This window comes from Thunnus albacares, chromosome 3, assembly GCF_914725855.1.
Source record: "Thunnus albacares chromosome 3, fThuAlb1.1, whole genome shotgun sequence".
Lineage (NCBI taxonomy): Eukaryota > Metazoa > Chordata > Actinopteri > Scombriformes > Scombridae > Thunnus > Thunnus albacares.
In genome coordinates, this window is record NC_058108.1 from 6,077,846 (window position 1) to 6,100,732 (window position 22,887).

At 40.4% G+C, this 22,887-nt stretch overlaps 1 protein-coding gene across 1 annotated transcript in view; it reads left to right on the forward strand.

Moving 5' to 3' along the window:
- tusc3 (tumor suppressor candidate 3) overlaps window positions 1-22,887 on the forward strand; it is a 90,302-nt gene that overhangs the window by 11,082 nt on the left and 56,333 nt on the right. The gene's annotated exons all lie outside the window — the stretch shown is intronic.

Consider the following 22,887-nt stretch of genomic DNA (forward strand, 5'->3'; position numbering starts at 1 on the left):
AACACAGTTTTCTATTTTGAGGATAAAATTCAATGGAAAATGGCTCTATTTCCATTTTTAAAACATTGTTACAAACATTGATAATTTTAAAAAAGCACACTTTTTTCTGATTTCAGTTTCAGAATATGAAATCAATTGAGACAAAGGTACACTGATTGCAGAGGGATACACTGTGAAACTGCCTAAGAAAGGTGACCAAAGAAAATGTAACAGCTACTGAGGGTTCACTGTACTTCCTGTACCAAGTAAGACCTCTACCAGGTCATCCTCAACTGTCTCAGGATTCAGGATAGATTGCTCATACACAGACCACTATGCATCATCATTGAACAGTCTATTAAATGGAGCACACCCCTGTACATCAACTTCATTGACTTTGAGAAAGTGTTTGACAGCTTAGACAGGACAACACTATGGCACCTAATTGACCACTATGGAATTCCCACCAAGATCTTAACCTAATCAAGAACTTGTATGATGGAACCTCATGTAAAGTCGTGCATGCAGGCCAGCTGTCCCAGAGCTTTAATGTCAAGATGGGTGTCAAGAAGGGATGTCTACTATGACCATCCCTGTTCATCCTGGCAATTGACTGGATCACGAGGGAAACAACTTAAGGGAAAAGAAATGGGACTCAGTGGACATTGTAGGAGCAGCTAGATGACCTTGACTTTGCGGATGATATAGCTCTTCTTTCACACACACACAGATACATATGCGGGAGAAAGACAGACAGACTCTCACAAGCTGTGACAAAACTTAGTCTTACACCCAATGCAGCAAAGACACAAGTGATCCACTCCAAAACCAGCAACCTTATCCTCATGTACAGCACTCCCTTAGTGGAGGTAGACATATTCACATACCTAGGCAGTGCTGTGTACACCACCGGAGGGACTGATGCCAACATAAAATGCATGATCAATAAGGCTAGGGTGATGTTTACCATGCTCATGAAGATCTGGAGCAATACCAAAATACGCATCTTAAACTCCAACATGAAGCAGGTGATGTTGTATGGATCCGAGACACGGAGAACAACAAAACACACAACAAACAGGCTGCAAACATTCATTAGCACCTGCCTGAGGAGAATAATAAACATCTGGTGGAGAGACAAAGTAAGCAATGTGGACCTGTGGAAAAGAACAAGCCAGGATCCCATTGACTTACAAATTCGAAGGAGACAGTGGAGTTGGATTGGACACACCCTCAGAAAATCTGCTACAAACATCACCTTACAACCCCTGAAACGGAACCTCCAAGGAACAATGAAAAAAGGTCGCCCCAAGGTCTCCAGGCAGAAATGTCTGGGAGTGGGCTCAAATGGGAGGATCTCGAAAGAACCGCCAACAATCGAGTGAGGTGGAGGACATTTGTCAACGGCCTATGCTCCATAGAGGAGCAAAGGGCTTAAGTCAAGTAAGTAAGTCATGAAATGGTTTCTCTCTTTTTTTTTCATCACCTACCTTTCTCCTCATCTGGTCTTCTCCTTTTCCTCTTTGCTTTCCTCTTCCTTCCCCTCATCCCTCCCTCCTAACTCACCATTTTCTTGACATTTTTGAGGCTAATTTCTGTGCCAGCCCTGTTCAATCTGAAAGGAGTGCAGGGTGTTTCCTTGTTGTTGTGAACATTCATTTCTCAGCGTCATTCATCACTTGCTGCCTCAGAAGTGTCCCTCTCTCTGTTGCCTAGTTAGCCATTCAGTAAGTCATTTACTCTGCTGGATAGTCAGTTATTTATTCACTAAATCAGTCAGTTATTTATGATATCATTAATTTACTCATTCACTCACTTAACTACCGTTCAGTCATTCTCACTCAGACATTTCTTTTAGTTACAAATCGTTTTATAGTGTCTGGTCATTATTAGCAAGTTATAACTTTGGTCATTAACGTCTTTTTGTCAATTGCTCTGTAGCTTGATGTAGTTGTTAACTCAGTCATTCGTTTATTCGCATAGACACTGCCTCACTTAGTCAGTCATATGTTGACTTGCAGTCAGTCATCAAATCTGATCGTCAGTCACTCGTTCACTCGGTCACCTATTCAGGAAATAAGTCAGTCAGGCAGTCATGTTCTCATTGATGAATAATTACTAGGTGTGTTTTCAGTCTGTCACTCAATCCTGGGTTTTGTCATTCATTCAGCGAGTTAGTTAGTACCCATTCATGTCATATTGGAGTTACTGTAATTACTATTTTCTGACTTGTCAATAGTGTTTATGTCAACATTAAATTTGTATTTACAACTGGGAAACATATCCAGGTGGTGCTAAGTAAAATGGAATCACCTGAACACCAACATGGATGCATCATTTTAGCCAAAGTCAGTCTTTGATTAAACCCAAATTCAGTGTTTCCCACAGGTTTAGAATTTACTTGTGGTGGTGGGTGGCGCCGCCTGTGACCGATGTGCATGCAGAGACTCTTGTAGTTTAGAGGGGGAGAGTGTAACCAAGGTTATTTTATGTAGCTGAAATGTACAGATGTCCCCTAAATGCCTCGCATGCAGACTATTTGTGAATGCTACAATTTACAGATGTCCCCTAAACGCCACACATTTCAGACATCAGCATACCCTCCAATTTACAGATGTACCCTAAACGCCTCACATGCAGACTATCAGTAGATGCTGCAATTTACCAATGTTCCTTAAACACCTCACATGTAGACGCAAGCTAGGCGGCTGCGCACCAAGAAGCCTCTAGTCCCCACTCAGTTAGAGCAGCATACAACTCAGACCTGAGTGGGTCTTAATCTACCTGGGTGGGCTGTCTAAGTAGAGCCTGTGTATGGGAAACGCTGAAATTTATATCCATTTAGTGTTATATTGTCAGTGCACATGTATAAACATGGGAATATTTCCCTCCGCTAACGTGACAAATAGGGCATTAGATTTTCAGTCAATGATTGACTCAAGCATTGACTTCTGTGTGACTGCCAAACTTTAATACGCTAATATCTGTCTTGTCTGACTGTTGCATCAGGACAACTAATGCTAAGATAGTCCAACCTTTTGTTTACTGGCCGGACAGTCTGTCTACCTGCTAACGACTAACCGACTATACCTCCTCTCTGATCATTAATTCCTGTCTTTCTTCATCACTCCTTATCTCCAGAGGGAAAAGTTGTCATAACTCTCCTTTGCCCCCCCCCCCCCCCTCTCTCCTTATCTGTCTCTTCTCTGTCACTTCACTTCTCCTCTCATCCCATTTTCCATTTTCTTTCCCCCTCATCCTCCATGCCTCTACTCCCTTCCTTCTTCGCTCCCTCCTGTCGCCCCCCCTCACACACCCCCGCAGTGACAGGCCTTGCCGTATGGCTGATATGAGGTGGCATATTACCCCATTGTGTGTGTGTGTGTGTGTGTGTGTGTGTATGTCTGTCTGGCTTGTGGCTGATAAGACGTCACACTCTTATCCTCCCAGACAGACCTGTGTTGCCGTGACGGTTCACAGGCCACACACACACTCATATACTTATACATAATTGCACACAGAAACACATAAGTATACATGTTAACAGATATGCACTTAGATACACACAGTCTTGAAATGTACTAGGTTGTTAGATTGACACCTTATAGTGGAGCTTCTCCTAAAGCTGTGTATGCGTAATATATATGTGTGTGTGTTTTTGTGTGTGTACATGTTGCCTGTCACACATATCTGATGATTCTGTTATTAAACTATTAGTCTTTCTGCTTCACTGGCAGAAAGCCTGTTAACACTCAGAAAGCCTGTTAACACTCTACACAAGGCGTAAGACTATGTATGTGTGTGTGTGTGTGTTTTGGGTTTCACTGCATGGTAGAGAGGCTGTCATAAGACTGCCTTATTGAAATCACTTGTCATGACAGTGTAAGTACAGACAGTAGGGAGTAGAGTTGGGAATCGAACTTTTAAGTGTACTGACAGAATAGCTGTAGTACATTGGTACTACCAAGCACTGATTCACATCAGAACAATTGGTGCCAAATTTCGGTACCTTGTGGGACTGAGAGTGCAGCTCACTTACATCTTACACGGAGGCTCTGACACTGACGGGAGCACTAACCCACAGATAGAAAGAAATACGGCAGCTCCATTTTACCAGCCTGTACGGCGGCTAGCAGCTAGCTAGCTAGCATGGCCGTGCTGTGCTGTGTGTAGCCCATAGGCCGTATAAAAATAAGGTGTAGCTGTGGTTTCTCCAGTTTAACAGCACAGGTGACAGTTGTATTTATGGTGTTTTGTGCGCAGAGTCACACAGTCACACAGCTGATGGACTGTTAGCCTAGCATGCTAATCCTATATAAACATATGGATGAGACCATATGTTTAGGTATAGTCTCTCTGTAATAACAAAGTAGTATTAGTTTGTTATTACAGAGAGAGTAATGTACTGAAAAAAGGTAATGTTGGGTACCAGTACTGAATTCTAGGTACCGGTAACAGTATCAGTTCAAATGTTAATGGTACCCAAATCTAGTAGGGAGAGAGAAACTGAGAAAGGCAGGTTTCTTTTTCTCAGAGTTCTGTCTTGCCTTGTTTGACCTGAGGACAGTGCTCTTGTAGCCAGAGTGAGTCCTTGTTAAGTAAAGCTACACCTAGAAATAATCGAACTGGTTATGAATTATTGAATTATGTTAACATAGCCTTTTGAAAGCATGTATTTATCCAGGGAATGTCAAGTAATCACCATGGTCTTTCTAGCTCTTCTCCTGCTCAGACACAGTCACTGCTCAGTGGTCTTGTAGGTGTATTATAGATTCAGCTTGAGGAGGGTGTGTGATGTCGAGGGGGGGTGCAGGCATCTCTAACCTGTAGGCTTCGTTGGTTATTGAAGTAGAAAAATTCATCTGAAAGTTAAAGTCCTGAGAGAAAAAGTTAGAAATGTGCGCATCCTCCTCCACCTGGTTGCATTAAGATTTATAGGAATTACAATTCTGTCTAAGCTTGCCTGTGTAACTGACAGGTTATTTATGGCCCCAAAACAAGTTATTAAGCACACACACACACACACACACACACACACAGTCACACACACTCAGAAAAATGGTAATATAACATGATGAACTGAAGCAGTTTAGCATAAAGCTGTAGTCAGGATAAATGCTAAATGCCATTTAGTGTCAGACCAAGTCTTTTTCTCTGTCCCTCTCAATTTCTCACTTTCACTCCCACTCTGTTCCTTAACTCTCTTTTTGTGTTTACCTTTTTTGCTCTACTTTTTTTTGGAAGTAGAGTATGGTTACCAATAAATCAGCAGGGTCGATATACCAGCCCATATTAGCCTTTTGCAGATATATCGGTATCAGAGTATGTCAGACAGTAACAAGTCTGTAACAAGTGGCAGTAAAGACATGCAAAATTTGCTTGAGATGATTTAAAGACAGTGTTGCCATTACGTAGTTTGTCCACCAGAAAGCACTGACAAATGCCCTGTCTAGGTACGACCGAGACAAAACATGAAAAAGTCACATCTTTCCCAAGTCCCGAGCAGCCACAGAGATGGATATCTGAGATGTAACAACAGAGGTGTTTATTTACAATGTGCATTAAAATAGAGGGAACTTAGAACTGACCTCAGGGTGGATAAAGGCCAACATAACAAATAAAACAAATCTGACTAGGAAGGTTATGAATGTGACTTAACAAAATCAAAGAAACCAAATTATAATGACTTGAACCCCTAACTAAAATAAACAGGAAAAAAGATCAAAAGAGTGCCAGCTTATAAAGATGGAGATGAACAAGTCAGGATTTTTAAAAATTTCAAAAGTCGGCTCAGCAAATGTTGATGGGAGGAAATGTTTTTTTTTGTACTAAAACAGGACAGACATACTGCATCAGCTTTGGGCATAGAAGCTCATTTTGCTCATGGATCACTGTCCACATGCTGTCTGAAAGCTTAAACCTATTTAGAAAGTAGTTGATGGTAAATAATGCAAACAAAAGCCAATGCTTTCAAACCATCCATGTGTTCAACGTGATCACTACCCAAAACAGATGACGTGCATTATGGTACGTAGAAATAGAAACATGGGCAAGGAGAAAAAACGAATCAGCAATTTATTGTACGGGCAATTTATGGATTCAGGAGTAAGAGCAGCTCTTCTATTACTGCAAACTGGAGAAGACTGTCTGACAGAATCAGTCATTTCAAAGTTTTGACTAAACCCTCTAGCGGCCATAGTACTTATGACTGATCCTGGCATCAGATCAGAAAAAGCCTCTATGTGTCGTTGTGGCGTGAATGGACCGACCAAATATTTTGTCTCTGAATTCACATGATGCTGACATCATTACCTCAGTAAGGATGCTTAAAGTAAAGTTGTTTTTCAACACCTCCAACAAACCCATCATCACTTCACTTGTCACTGTAGCAGTAAGTAATGAAAGGAAGTGAAGCATTTTGTGTTTATAAAGTAAATCAGACAGATGGAAGAATGATTTGAATATCATAATTTTCAGTATTTGGTCTTGGGCAATGTATTAATTCATATCAAATCAAACAGAAGGAAGATCACCACTAGAGATGAAACAGTATGAAAATTTCACATCACCATGATAGCGAGCAAAATGATCACAGTTATCAGTATTGCTAAAATGTGCTGATACACACACTGAAATCATCTCACCAAGCTTTATATTGAAAACCACAAATACAATTAGCAACACTATGAACTTATTGTTTGCATAAACATTAAAATAATAACATAGCCAATACCTTATGGAAATACATTAAAGATAACATTACAGATGGCACTATGCAGGCATGAGAGGTAAATGCACTTTGCACTGCAACAAACAGGAATGTCTGTCTCATCTATTGTATGTATGTGTTGTATCCCTGTTCTCATTAAGCTGTTGCTTTTTGCTTTTCTTTTTTCAACTTGTTGTTCTACAACATACAGGAACTCAGCTGCAGTCAGACTGAAAGCAGTGCTGTGTAATACAATACAAGGGGCTGTGTTGGTGTGAGCGTGTTGTTTTAAAATGCTGGTTGAGACAATGAAATACGATCCAGCAAGTCTGCTTAAAGGCTGATCAGAAAAACAAAGCATAGCAGTTTGTAATACTCACAGGGTGGATTTTACAACTCTGGAAAGTTATCACACAGCAGCCCCGTTTACTAGCGGGCACATATGAATTGTGCACGCCTGCGAGCCCATGTCTGAGAGACTGTTGCTAACTTTGGTTGATACTGGACAGTATTTACCGTCAGTTTTTCAAAGCATGGTGTTCAAACACAGCTTTAATGATTAAAATTTGAAATGGTAACACTAACCGTTGGCAATTTCACTGTGGTTTATCATGAAACCAGTAACCATTTCTTCCCTAAACACGACCCATCATTATATTCAAAGTCAAGTCAAGTCAATTTGTCAAATTGAGTCATCAGAGACATGACTTGAGTCCACAAATCTGCTATTTGGGGATGATAGCGGCCAAAAAAAATCAAATTCTTTTTTTTTTTTTTTTAAGCTTTGGGTTGATTCACAATTTAAGTCGATTTTTGTTTGCCTGCAAAATCCAGGCTTGAAACACCATATTTTTCAAAGACATACAAGACTCATTTATTGTAAGTCGTGATGAAAAGGTGTCTACCTGGACCAGGAAAAAATACAACTTTTGGATGCATGGGACATTAAAATCTAGGCAAGATCTGTTTTAGGCTAATTAATCTTTTAAATAATCTGGGTACAGACAACACTTGAAAACAACATGCCTTAAAATACAACAGCCAGATCAACACCATCCATAGTCCATTTCCAATACAATATGAAATGCCTCATACCAAATAGGTCATGACCATGTCCCCAGCTTAACAGATTGTTTTGAATCCCGTGCTGTCAAAAAAAACAGTATTTTCTCAGACTTGACATCCCCCCTGCTGGAATGCAGTGTAAACTTACCCTGATTGTAACTGTAGTCTTCACTAAAATAAACAAGGAGGGTAAGGGAACGCTCTTTGAACTATGGCTGACAGATCATGTCTTTAATGAGGAGCTTGATTTGTGCTGATTGTTGCACCCCTTGTTTCAACTGAGCAACTGGTGGTCACTCGCCTTCCCAGCTGTTCACATTATTGACCAGCCAATTAGTCTCACCAGCAGAGCTCAGAGCAAGAAATGATTAGTGCAACTAGCTCACCATCTCCCTCGTGAGACTGACACTACTTTGTATTTGGCAGTAAGACAGCTGTAGCTTGCTGGGCTAGAAGAAGTTACATTACTGTTATCAGAGCACTGTAAGGCTGCATTCAGACTACTTGGATGGGGGGGGGGGGCGGGGGGGGCTTTAATGCATGCATTTTTTTCCCAGACAATAAAAGGAGAAAGATTGTGGACAGCAGCTTTCCTCTGGTAGCTTTATTGCTGGCTCGTTCTGAAATGAGCTCTTTAGTCAGTATGCCAGCCCATTCAGGTCTAACTGCTTCATCAAAATTATTGTGTGATAACATGTCTAGAGGGCATTATGTAAAATGTTCCCAGCATGTCATGTTGTACAATGTCTTTTCTCTCTGTCTTTACATGATCTTTTCTCTGTCTGAACAGAAATCTTAACAAAAGGAATTCTAAATCCATCGAGGCAGCGGTAGCATAGCAGCAGTCTTCATATTATCCTCATTTGTGTCCAATTTTGAAATATATTGCTCATGAAAAATGCTTGTCAGCACTGCTTTTTCCCTACAAATTGCACACCACTCATAGTTTTGGCATCATATTTACCTGAGGTAAAATTCTATCTTAAGGCAACTATATGTGTAATCACAGTTTCTCTTGCATACTAACATTAGAAATACGTTCTCTCTGTGGGGAAGAGAAAAACTCAGCTGTGTGAGTCATTGAATTCATTTAGCACTTTGTTTCAGACCAGAAACTTGAGACTTAAGTTTGCATGTAAATACAATGAATACAACTATAACATAAGTACGTATCTTTTATTTATGTAGCACTTTTTAATAAACCAAAAAAGGCTGTAGTGAGATCTCTGCCCCCGACCAAAGGTTTTCCTAGTTGACAAGTAGGTGTTAGCTCAAGCCATTAGTCGACTAATCATCGCACATTTATGACATGAATTTAATTATTTATTTTAAATATGTTTTTTGGGGGGGATATCAGAGTGAGACGTCTGTCCTCCCTCCTGCTCTCTGCTGTAAACACACGTAGCTGTTAGTGAGCAGCTGCTCTCATTACTCCCCAGCTCTCAGTGCTAGTTTTTAGCAGAAACTCTCCTGCTCCCTGGCCCTGTTTACATCAGGCATTAACATGTGTCTCCTCATGTGTCTTGAGTGACCACTTGTGATTTCACTTCCCCACTCTACATGCAAAGAAACACAGACATCATTTACGTTTGCAAAGACCAGATTCGTTAGTTTTTAACTGGTGGGAGGACCAGAGGTCCATGTACCCTTCGTACAAAGCTGTGTTCAACTTGTTTGATAACAGGATAGACAAATATACAATGTATTGTGTGCCCCGTCATGAAAATCAAATGTCCGTCCTATTGATTTGCTTTAGCATCAGAACATATATGTGTAACAATTACAGAGTTATATGCAGTGATCTCCCCGTAGCTGCGTCTCCCCATTGAGAGACGCTGTGCACATTTACGCACGAGGCACAGCAGCATTACTTCACTGAATAACATGCTGACAGGATCGGTCAGGATCTAATGTTAATTAATGTTCTGTGTTCTACACATCCAATAGGTCAGCTGTTACACACGCACACAGTCCAGGTTCATACTGTTTGGAGTAAAGCAGCCGTCCTCCTGATAAATTCTGAGTCTGTTATGTCGAGCAGTGCAGCAAAACTAAAAACTGTAGTTATTAACTTGACAGTAAAAAACAGGAGGTGGATTACGCTTTTTTAATTCATATGAAAAACAAAAAAATGCATTTCTTTATCCTGTTATCAAGTCAAGTCAAATTTATTTATGTAGCACACTTCGGCAGGCGTAAACTCAATGTGCTCAAAAAAGTAAAGATCATACATGACAAAAATATATAACATTACATTAACATTACATATATAAAACATAAAATAAGATAAAACATAAAATAAGATGTTACATATATAAAAACATATAAAACAGCATAAAAAAATTAGAAGGTGAGAAGGAATTACAATAGGAGAGTAGGGTAAGAAGGTACTATTATTATCATTGTTAAAAGAAATAATAAAGATACTGTTCCTAAAAAGAAGGTTTTACCCATTAACCTAACTAAAAGCTTGCAAAAATATATATATGTTTTTAGTCTGTTTTTAAAGGAAGACACTGTCACAACAGATCTGAGCTCATGTGGTAGAGAAATGTGGAAGAGTAGGACCATAATGACTGAAGGCACCATGAGCTGATTTAGTTTTTATTCTAGGTGTGGTGAGAAGACCTTTATTTGATGATCTCAAGGGTCTGTCTGGTGTGTATTCAGAGAGCATGTCAACAAGGTAGGAGGGAGCTAGGACCCAGGACACATCATGTTTACACTGCTAAATGAATGTGGCAGCATGTGGCTCAGACCACCTGTGAATGTGAGCTGAGTGATTGGATCTCAATGCGTCCTCAATGAGTCTTGGGTGCTTTCACACCTGTACTTAGAGCTGTCCACTTGTGATTGGATCACCCGAGGTGCATGTTAATGCCAGGTGTAAACAGGGGCTCTGACAGCCTGCTCTCAGTGTGACTCTCTTCGGATGGCGGGCAGGATGCTCCGGTCCTGGTTCAAAGCAGTGGTCGTCCTCTAGCTCGTCCCCCATATCCTCGGCAGCCTGGCTGTACATGGAGGAGGACCTGCATCAGTAACTTGTCCTCGGCCTGGCTGGTCCAGTTCTTCTCCTCCTGGTGCAGATACTGCATCCAGTATTCCAGCACATGGAGGGCCCTGGCCCAGGATGTCAAATCATCTACATTATATGATGGTCTACTTTCAGACTCGACTTAGTTCAACGTCAGCCCCAGGCCTTTGTAAACAGTAACACCAGTCTCTAAATATGGCTATTTATTCATTCCTCATTAATCGGTAGAACAACTTGTAAAGTATCACTTGGTGTGTTTTCTGATTCTGTTTCATCCTCCGCTCAGTTCTGAGTGATGGACTGATCCTTGTACTTTTCCTTGAGGAGTTTAAGAGGTTAACTGGGGTAAATATCTTTTTTTAAGGTAACTTGTGGGTAGTCTCTGTTTCCTTTGCACAATAAGCCGAGTGTACTTGAGATATTTTTGGAGATTCTTGACTGCTATTCTTCCACGTGTAATAAGTCTAGTGAGACTGGATGCTCACCTAAGCAGAAGCACAAATGTGAATGGCTTATAAGGCTAATTAGGATCCCATTAAGCTCACAGTTATTAGGCACTATTACTAGTGTTAGCTTCCAAAGGCTAATGAGGTAGCATACCAGGCCAATTACACTTGTATTTCTAATATGCTTATATATGCATTGTGCGCTTACCCCTGACTTTGACCATTAAAAATGATTACAGGAGGCAGAGTATAAAGTCTGCATGCTGGATAGGTGCATAAAGTTAAAGGAGCGAGAGGACTAAATGGAGGGTTTAGAGATAAAGGTCACACAGTAGTGAGACACAGCACACCTGGGAAACAGAACAGAGGAGGGCAACTGACCTGATAGTCAGACAGGCTAGCAACTTCATGACCTATAGTGAGTCCAAATCCCTCACTTCCACGTTTTCTGTCTTTTTACTTTACACATAAGCCAGCAGTTGCCACCTTTGCTTCTCCCCTTTCTGTTCTCATCATGGAGCTTTTTTTTTTTTTTTTCTTTTTTTTCTCTAACACCAATTATTGCTGCTACAGTATTGTTGGCAACAGAAGCGAATTCAGGTCAGTCACACAGGAGTGAGATGGTTCTCTCCTCTACTTGGAAACTGGAAACGAGGGTGTGACAGTATAGACTTTTTCTTACCACAGTGAAAGGACAGCACAGCAACAATCATTGCATATACATGGACTTAAGTAACCATGTGACCCAACCTGTCATATAAATGTTTTTTTTTGCTATGCACACGGGTAACAGGGTTTCTAATCGGCTTTTTACATTTCATGATATAAAAACTTCAGACTTGGAAAGTAACAGTGGAGCAGATGGATGAAAGGAGAGATAATTAGTCAGAGCAATGCTTTGTTGTATTTAAAATAATTCCATCCAAAGTCCTAAAGCTGAAACTAATACAAAGTAATTTATTTGCTGCGACTCACACACACACACACACACACACACACACACACACAAAAGCAGTGTCTTCTGTGTTGATACCATTCTAATAAGCAAACCATGCAGGGTTTACAGAAGAAATCTGGTTACTTATTTTCAGCATGTACACACGTCAGGCATGTCAACGTGTGTATGTCAACCTCGGTGATAAGTGTTTTGATGTTTGTGTCCCCTTTTCCATCTTATGAGCTCACTGTAGTGCTTCTTTTTTTCTTTATCATTCCACAGGGAGGGAAAAAGTTCATATCTTTATAGTCGTACTTTGACAGAAAGCTGTACTTCAAAAAGTCTCAACAGTTGACCGGTGAAACGCTTTAATTGTGAAGCAGCGGCAGGAATTATTATGTTCGTATCACCAGAAACTTCAATCACAGTGGAACTTATGAGGAAACCGACACTAACCTGATTGTTGATGAAAATTAGTGGCTGCAAAAATGGTTTTCACTGTAATAAGCCAAACTTCTCAGTGTGCATCAAATTACCACAGCGATAAGGAAATACTCGCCTTCGCACAAAAAAATAATGTTCAATTGTCTCAAGTTTCAGTTCTCTCAAGTTTCAAGTCTCTTTTTTTTTGAGTTGGATCTAATTATTAAATAGAAGTGGATGGCATAGCATATTAATGTTGTAGTCATCTGGTGTCAGACTGGGCACATTGTGAACTCTGAATTTGTCAGTGCGCTAAATTCCCCTCAGAATTTACTGCATTTCTTTCCTCATCAGTCCTTATTTTGTTCTTTTTAGTCTCCTTGTTGTGTCTCTTTTCTCTCTTTTTCACTTCTACAGGGTCATATGCTAATGATATACCCTTTAATCACTCAAAAACCTTTTTAAACACACCCGCTCACCATTACACACACACACTATCATAACCTCTGACATCCTTTGACTGAAGTCCTTAAGATTCGTTAATCAAACGGATGTTTTTTCTTTCTAATTTGATGTGAGATGGAATAAAAAAGGACGCAGCTGTAGATCAAGCTGTACTTCTTATTCTGTTTTCTCTGTAGAGCTTAATTACACCTTAAGAACACTCACAGCTGACCCACGTTACTAAAATCACTAAGCAAACAAAATGCAAAATTTGGACTCTATATGGCTCTTTCATCTCCTGATCACACAGCACATTGTTTTGAAGGCGAGCATTCAAGTACAGGCAGATGAACACACACAGTCACAGCAGTAAGTCTGAGCCCAAACATGCAGAGCCTTGAATCTTTGTGATTACTCACCCATGGATAATTTTGCCCGAAGCAGCAAGTTGATAAGTTATTTATTTATTTATTTATTTATTTTTAACTCAAGCCCTCTTCAGAGTAAAAGGGGACTGAGCTCAAGTAAAGATAATAGGGTGTGGAAAGACTTGATGGTAACATGTCCCCCTACATTATGATGAATTAGATGAAATGTGTCAAAGAGATGAAGGAGCCCTCATATTCATTTAGTCTTCCTTTCAGATTCAACAGAATGACCAACACTTCTCTAGGGCTCAATTTCTGTCTTTTCTTACAAGAATCCACTAGTTCCAAATATATTTTTTGTTTTTGTTTTTTAAAGTTTTTACCCTAAAGTTGGTTTTGATTGCTTTGTTCTTTTCTTTTACTAAAGACAGAAATGTATAAACTTGGCTATACTTTCAGCATGTAGTATTTATAATCCATTACAATGATTACATCTCAAGGAATTAAAATAAATTGCAATTACTTTGTCAGTAGCCACATACCCTACCTCTCCCACCCTAAAATACTCTTTAATACTACTACTACTCGTAATAATACTAATACTAATACTACAAGCAAGTTTCAGCTCATTGTTTACCTGTTCAGCCCACAAATTGATCTCTTTGGTTCACTCTCTCAGGTCTCGTAGCGTCGTTCTTGGCCACAGCAGCACTTTCTTCTAGTTGATTAACTAGTAAAAGCAACATTTCCAGGAGAAAACTTGAAGTTGTTGTTGAAGCGGCAGCCAGAAAGCAGTTGAAACAGTAGCCAAAGTGGAAGTGTTAAAAAAAAAAAAGAAAAAAAAGTGCCAGCCGAAGTGCACAAATTGAAAGGAGAAATGTCAGTTAACATGTAAATGGTGAAAGCAGCTGAACTTGCTCCCGGAGAGACAAAAGCAGCCAAAAAAGTCAGTTGCCATGCAATGGATGAAAGCAGCTGAAGCGTCGGTGACAGTGCAAGTGATGAAAACAGTCGAAACCTCACCTAAAGTGGAAGTCGGCGAGGCAGCCAAATCTCCTGCGAAGCCGAGGAGCCAAAGCCCCCATCGAGTCTGATGACGTCAGCTACCCGAAGCCTGAACACTATACGCAACAACACAAATATCAGTCTAAAAACCAGACGAACTGGGCCACAGAAACACATGTGGCGCTGCATGAAAAAGCCGAACTCTTACAATAAAGTACAAAGAGTGGAGAAATACGTTTTAAATAAAGTGGAAGGCGGGAAGAGGAGCTGGTCCAAAGAGAAAAGAAGTAACCCTACTATCACCACCAGTAATTATAATAGTAACATTGACATTTTCTGTAGTTTCTCCTGCAGGTTACTTGCATGCATCTTTGTCACTTGCTTCATAGACATCTTCATAGATATCAACATGATCCTGTCTAAATATCTCTGTTTAGCAGGAAATAGAACATGTGATCTCACCTATTTTTTCCTGGAGGTCTTTTTGAGTGGATCATTTTCTTCCCTGTTGCAGCGAAATCCTGTTTGAAATAAGAGTTTTTTTCTGTAGTACATAATTTACTTTCTCCCCCCCAAGCCGTTTTGTGTCCCAAATCAGGAAATTCACCCCGTTTGAGTGGGGCCGAGCTCCTGCATTAGGAAAAGAACAGTATGCTCAAGTTATCTTTAGTTTATTATGACTCATTCCCAGTTTGACAGCTAGGAGTCCTTTCACAAACTGAACTACATCTTCCCCCTTAGCTCCGCCCCTCACATTAAATATCCTGATCCAGTTTTGTTGTGATTTGTTCTCTAAAAAGTCTATGTTGTTGGCCGTATCTTGCTAATTTCTCAGTATATTGTTGATTTTTTTTTTCTTTGTTCACACATAAGTGGTCCTTCCTCCGCCTCCTCTGCCTGTTCTCAGGTATCCTTCAGCTCTTGTTTAAGTTCTTTTACATCATGACACAGATCCATGAAAGCTTGTTTTGTTGTTTTACAACTTCATAACCTTCTGAGGTTTTAGTTTTGACCTGAACTAGAAAAGTTATATGTATCAACTCATTTGTACAGGACTGAGATTGGTATATCACATAAAGGAATATTTTGTAATATGTCCCAACCAGGTTTTACAGTAATTTAATCTGGTAAATGTTTATCTATTGCACCAGCAGTAGAGTGATTGCATGGCTTACAGAGGTCTTTACTGTAGTCCCCCGTAGGTGCCTGGTTCAAGGTACGAGGGCCACAGATGTAGCTGTAGAGGAGAGAAAAAGCATCTTTTACTTCCTCGCTATGCAGAGATTTTCCTGCCTGTCCCCTCAAGGAATTTGAATTACTTTTTTCAAATCTAGTGATGCGCTTTTTTTTTTTTTTTATCACATTTTCACCTGCTGTTGACTGCTTTAAGCTTACATAAAATCCCCCCAATAAATGTAAATCCTTGAGGAAACTAATTTAACACAGATTTGTTTTTCCTTGCATTTTGCCAGATAATCATGCGCTCTCTTTATAACATGCTTTCGGCTATTAAACTGAAAAAGTAAGGTAATCATTCTGTTTGTTTGTTTGGCTTCATGGCTTGATCCCACTGGGCACATCTGCGTCGTGTTCCAGCTGTGACGCGGCGGCTGGAGCTGATTGTTGCCACTCTAGTCAATGCTTGTCATCCCACCAGACGTGCCGCACCGCGTTTCAGAAGCGTCCCTAAAAGCGGCTTCTCTCCGTTAAACATACACGCCTAGTCTATTCTTGACGGAAGCCACGTTCAGCTGCATGTAGCAGATCTCGAACCGGGCGGGAAGTCAGACACAGGAACGGCGTAGAGCATCTGGTCAATTTTGAAAATAAAAAGCCCTTTGCAGACTCCCAATCATATTTCACATCACTACATCAACATTACGTTATAACTGGTGGCACCAGGCCAGGAGTCAACCAGTCCAAGGATATTTGTCACCATGAGGAGAGGAGAGGTTCATCTTGGAAGTGGAAAATGACAAGATTTTATATGACACCGCTGCTGCCATGCCCCGGTCCCCTGGCTTCTTCTCCAGGTAGAGAGAGGGGTGGCTCTTTTCTCTCCGGAGCTGCTGGAACAAAACGCTCTGCTTCTCAAATGCTCCCAGTGGGGTATAAAGCCGTGCAGAGGACGGGAACAAAACCGCGTCGCAGCGGGAATGCGACGCAGCCGTGCCAGGCAGAATCAAGGCAAGACGCACTGCACACTGTGTATTGCATTGATCATCTTAAACTACAGCAGGGATAAGGACTTGCGCACATTTGTGCATTGATCAACTTAAAATACCAGTGTGGTATCGACTGGTCGACACTCTAACATCGTATTTGCCCAGTAGCCGCTGGTAAAAACTAGGAGCAGCTCCCTCTGTTCTTGACTTGATTTGTAGCACCAACCTACAGCTGTATTCAGGTTTAGTCATGTATTACCAGCATAAAATCAGCATGTTGGTGTCTTTTCAGCCTCTCAGATCTAGCGGCCTGCCCGCAGAACTTAATTGTTGGTATTTATTTTATAACTACTGTCTTTCTTTACCTTTTCTTACTTTATTGCTTTCTGTCTTTTTCTCTCTTTCTTTTTACTTGCCCAAATCGTTTTCCTCCTTTCTTCATCCTTCCTTATCCCCTCATTTCCTCCTTTTTTTCATTTACTTTATTCTCCTCCCCCCCATATCTTTGCTTTATTGTGGGGAGCAGTATAGTGACCATATGCTCCTCGAGTGCTTGCGTTTCCCCTGTTGTTTTTACAGTAGGATTGGCCGCTTGCCCTTTGTGTCCATCCCTAGTTTTTTATTGGGATGCCTTTATAACAAAATCAAACTGCACTGATGCCCCATAAACTCAATTGGAGTATGTGCTCTCCCCAGAAAAATGATCCCTGCAAAGACAAGGTAAAGAAAAATAGAGGGGAAAGAAAGAGGGGGTGAGGAGAGGTCAAGCAGACTGACTAAACAGTTCAGCCTCGGCACGCTGCTCCTATTCTGTGACTGAAAAAAAAAGTACAGTAACTACATTACTCATGGACCCGGTGTATTGATGGTTCAAATGACTGGACCAGCTGTAGTTTGGCTTCTCACACCATATAGTGTATTGTTAAATATTCTCCCATATGTTTGAACAGACAAAGCGAGGCTAGAGAAGGTGAATGAGTAATGCTCTCTCTCTTTCCTCCTCTCACAAACTGTGCAGATATAAATAACCAATGAAAACTGAACTGGGCAAGTTCAGAGACAACTGGAAACAATCCCAGAAATAAATAGATAAATAGATTTAAAAAAAAAAAAAAAAAGCTGCAATTTTCTGTTAAAACAGTTTATATTAAAAAAAACCTTAATTTAGTTTGTGGTCTTAATTCAGTTGTGTTATAATTTGGTGTTCTTCCAATGAGAATTCAACCTAGCCACCCAGACCTAATGCATATTGTTTTATTATTTTTCACATTTCGCTGAAGCTTCAAAATTAGTCTCATATCTCCTCCTAAGTTGCATTTAAATCATCTGGAAAAAGTTCACTTGATGAAACTTGCAGACACCCTAAACCAACAAACACAAAAGACTTTTCCAGGCGCCGCAGAGAAAGGAAATGACAGAAGATTTAAACCTGCCATGTGGAACTTTTGTCTGCCCCTTCTGGCAGTGAGAGTAAGTAGTAATTACCTGGATGTAACTGTGGCTCTACATGCGTGAGCCGGTCCCCGTCGGTACTGTTGTGGCTTTAAAATGTTGGATAAATTGTTTTGAGCATCACAACCCCCACAGAATGACTCATTTTACTGTCAGAATTTGATCCATTTGGTCCGATAACATTTGTAAAGTTATTTATCCCTCAAGTTAGTGGAGGTTAAACAGGAATTAGCTGGCTTGGCCGAAGGAAGTCTCTGGCTTGCATGCTCCGTGGGCACCCTTCAGCTCTGGCAAACCAGTCATTGCCGGTTGACGTAAAACGCAGCACTACCGGTGCGCCAGTACGGGAATGTCACCACAGACACCGGATTAAAAACTCTGATATCCAGTGAAATACAGAGAGATTTACCTGGTGGGGATAGGCCTTATCAGCATTGTGTGAACTTGTTCGGCGAGGGCCTGAATGTAATGGACGTTCATTTATATGTAAAAGAACTCCAGCTAGCTTTAAAATGTCACAACATGTGCTTGGAAGGTTTAAAGAGAAGCTGTAATCTGTAGGGGAAAAAATACAAATCTTATTATATTCTATAAGCATCACAGAGAGAGACACAACTGCTGGCACTAATGGGGAGAAAGATATAAAATAAAATAAAATCACCAGAGGGTGACGGACGGTAAGACGTGGACAAAGGCGGGGGGGGGGGGTGGGAATGCATTTTATTTCAAATAATTGTTATTAGGCAGATAAGCTGACAAATCCCCACCCCCCCAACCCCTTCACTGACAAGTCATGGTATTTCTGGGAATCACAGATTATGAGCTGACAAATGCGGAGCTGGCAATATGAAAGCATATTAGTTTGATTTAGTGGAGATGAGAGATAGAAGACAATAACACTGACAGACAAACTGACTCACATAGACAGACACGCTATCAAAATGTGAGTTGGTGTGTGTGTGTGTGTTTACATCTCACTTGATCAACTGCTCTTTCCTTCCTTCCTTCTGTTCTCAGGACTTCGCTTATTGCCTCCAATGTTGTGTGTTTGTGTGTGTGTGTGTGTGGTCCGGTCTGCTAGAGGACAAACAAACTGAGGCAAATAGCAGGTTTGTGTTGTGATTGTTAGTGTGGAAGGGACATTCATATATTTCCTCTCTTCCTCTGCTTATTTTTCTTTCCTTTTCATTGATTCGCTCTCTTCCCGTTTCTACAAATAAATAAATAAATAAACCTCTGAGTAATGGTGATCTTTTCTTCCCTCCTAATTTCTTCTGACCTCCTGGTATCCCTTTGTGTGTGTGTGTGTGTGTATGTTTGTGTCTGTGTGTGTTAAGTATTTTGAGTTTTACTCAACACAGAAAGTCCACAAGTCATCATAAGCACACTATGATTACCAGAATTGACTTGCGATACGTTTTTTGTTGGTTTTTTGCTTACAAATAACAGTGAACTTCTTTGTGTGTGTGTGTGTGTGTGTGTGTGTGTGTGTGTAGGGGAGGAGGAGTGAGAGAGAGAGGGAGAGAGATGAGTCTTTGTGCCTTGTTATACGAAGCCAATTTCCAGTAATCCCCCTTTCAATGGGAGAATTGGAGGAAACTGTATTGGAGTCTGATGGCCAAAGCCGAAACCCATTCACTTACAATAGACCTCTGTTTAGACCGCTCAGAGCAAGGGATTGTGGATTGAACAAATGCTCTTAGCTTTTCATGTTGGAAGGTTCGCAGATCAAACCCCTGACTGGCTGGGGAAATGTAGGCTGGCCCTATCCAGTGACTACAAGGCACTTAAAGGTACCCTGTGGGGGTTTTCAACACTAATGGCACTGTAGAGCACTTGTTAAAATAAGCATCGTAAATACGTAGCATACAGAGATTTCTAAGCATTTCATGTCACAGTTAATTGTTACAAACATCCTCACGGCTGGGGGGGACAGTGTGAACCTCCCCTCGTTATGCCCTCATCACTGGGCGGAACACATGACGGTCACCACCTCATTATAAAACAACATCCTCAGTACGTCCTTTTTGTCAGATTGCTTAGGAGAGGGAAATAAATGACAGAGTTCAGCCGTAACAGTGTTAGCTTCTCTAAAGTGTAGACCACACAGTTTGAACTGATAGGTCAAGGTGATTTGACCAGCTCAGACGTGATGCCCCCTGATGAGGTCCCTTCATTTTAAGGGGTTCTCCTGTCCTTCCCAAGTGTTTTGATGTCAATCTTGGGTATACGGTACATTTGCATTTTCTTTGCACACTGTAAGTTATTACTGTTTGAATTTCAACTTACCTATTTGCTTATTAGCCAATCTGCTGACTAAATAAAAAATGAAGTGACTGACTGGTTATCTGAGTGTCTGATCATTTGTCTGGTGATATTTGAGCTGGCTGGTAGAGTGACCGTATGATTGAAGAACCGGCTGGCTGATAAACTAACCGTCTTCAGTCATGCCACCCATAACCTCTTACTGTGTGGTCAGTCCGGCCTCACACTCTATGTGTCATCCTTCTCCCTGTCTCTTATTTTCCTCCGCTTTCATCATTTCCTTTCCTCACTCCGCTTGTTTCAATTCTCCCTCTCAGTTTCTATTTTTTTTCTTTTCCTCCCCATCCGAGTGCTATTTTTCTTTCAGTTCTCCAACCTTTTTTTTTTTTTTTAATCTCCTCTTGGTCTGTGGATGCTCTGCTAGAGAGAGATCATTTTTCTTTTTAAGTGATTTTATTTATTTAGCCTTTTTATTCTTTATTTAGCCATGATATCCGCTTCTGAAGTCACAGTAGTGACTTTGCATCACAAGAAATGAGGAAACGAGTGGGAGTTACTAAGAAGATTATAGGAAAATGAAAAAGTAAAGAAAAACAGGAGAAAAGAGAATTGAAGATTAAGTAGAAAAATGGACGTAATGATAGAAGAGAATGAGATGAAAAGAGGAAAAGGGGAATTAGAGAGAAATTTAGTCCACAGTTCAGTGCTACCCATAAAGTCTGCCGTCCACCCTGTGACCTATAATGTGTGTGTGTGTGTGTGTGTGTGTGTGAGGGAGAGAGAGTGGTTATGACATTCATAGACTGAGTAACACAAAATCAGACGGATAAAGCAGGATATCTGCAGACAATTTGTGCGTCTTACTCACACACACAAGTACATACACACACATGCGCAAATGCACCCTTTAGATGTGATTCATTTCAGTGCCCTCTGTGCTCAGTGGGGTAGAAAATAAATGTTTTTAATGGTCTTAGGCTGTTTGGAGTGCTTATGTGTTGAATATATTTGTGTGTGTAGGTCAGGTAAAGTAGGGAGAGATCACACTGATGTGTAGGAGTCACTTGAAGGTCTAACATAAGGTATTTAAATAGTTTTGTGCATGAATTACTCCTCGGTAGTGTTTTAACTAGTTTGTAATTTACAGTTATCATTTTGCGTTAATAAAGGCAATAATGATTACAGTTAATTCTCAAATAGTGGCCATATTTACCTCATCTGGAGAGTGTTATCAGGCCTTTATTTGAGATGGAATATTGTTATGAAAGACGGGTCTTTTATTTCTAATTCCCTCGGTTTTATAAGGTCAGATAATAAGAAGTTTTCCTGGTCTCTGATCTGCTTTTGTTTGCTGTGTTAATTTGCTGTTGATGCTATCGCACTCACGAATCAATTCTAACTGGTTCAAGTTTGCATACCAACCGCCATAGCTTAATTCTCTTAATTCTCCTTTGACTGCACAAGTGGATCCTCATTCATTTGGAGACAAAAGGGCTTTTTTTTTAGACAAAGCATACACAAATATTTTAGTTTTAACACATATTTTTAATGTTGATGATGATACTTGACTAGTCAGTAAAAGATTCCATCATACTTATAAAATAGGGTAATAAAATGCCAAAACTAAATAATAATAATAATAATGATAAAATAAAACTCTGCAATGTTAGCTTACAATACACACTTACATACTTCTGCCAGCTGCCTTGCTCTCCTTTGTTTTTCAGCACCTTTATCATCTCATACTTCCCTCACAAGTATTGCTTCTGTATGGATTCAACACAGTTGGTTGTGTGCGTTTGTGTGTGCAGAACATGAGTGTGGCAGTGCATCATTATTGCCAGTATGATTGGCATCCAGGAATTTCCTTTTTTCGAGCTGAATGCACATAGGCCATAACTTGGTAGATAAATTACATACAACAAAAAGCAAATGTGTACAGAAAGGACTTTGTACTTCCTCCTGTGTGTATGTATATGTGTTTGTATTGGTGTGTTGTATCCCATTTGTGCTGTGTTTCTTAGTGAATCTCCTCCCTCATTATACATGGCCCATTAGCACAGGAGTGTGTGTTGTCTAAAGTGAACAAGAACTACAGCAGAAACACATGTCATGCTACTGGTTGTCTTTTTTTCCCCCTCTGTGTCCCACTCTTGTTTTTTGTTTGTCTTTGTCGAGCTTGTCTCCAGGAAACTGATTTGAGAGATTTAGTCTCCAGCTCTCGACTGTCTGCAGCCAAGCCTATGACCTGATATGTGTGTATTTATGTGTATGTGTGTGTGTTTGTGTGTGATTTAGAGAATGAGAGAGAGTTTGTGCCCGATTAGCGGTAGGAGTGAGGAGCAGTACTAAATTATTTAGCTACCATCTACTTGATCCAATACTAGTGAACTGCTGGGAAAGTAGAAAGATGAAGAGGGAACAAGAGTGGCCAAAGATGTCATCATCATGCGTCACCCTTTGAAACTGGTGTAAATGGATTGTGGACTGTGAAGAACAGGCGTGTTTCTTAAAAGAGTACAACCACAAACCATTAATTTGAGCTTTTCGGAGCTGCTTAGAACGGAGTTATTATATCGGGGTTAATTGTATTAC